Source organism: Herpailurus yagouaroundi, unplaced genomic scaffold, assembly GCF_014898765.1.
Source record: "Herpailurus yagouaroundi ecotype Mexico unplaced genomic scaffold, PumYag 67700, whole genome shotgun sequence".
NCBI lineage: Eukaryota > Metazoa > Chordata > Mammalia > Carnivora > Felidae > Herpailurus > Herpailurus yagouaroundi.
In genome coordinates this window covers 5,401,447-5,401,649 of record NW_024420499.1, presented here as the reverse complement: position 1 = coordinate 5,401,649, position 203 = coordinate 5,401,447, and positions in this window count along the sequence as shown.

Sequence of the window (203 nt, the reverse complement as noted above, 5' to 3'; positions counted from 1 at the left end):
ATGTGGATCCTGAGAAACTGAACAGGAACCCATGGGGGAGGGGAAGGAAAAAAAAAAAAGAGGTTAGAGTGGGAGAGAGCCAAAGCATAAGAGACTGTTGAGAACTGAGAACAAACTAAGGGTTGATGGGGGGTGGGAGGGAGGAGAGGGTGGGTGATGGGTATTGAGGAGGGCACCTTTTGGGATGAGCACTGGGTGTTGTA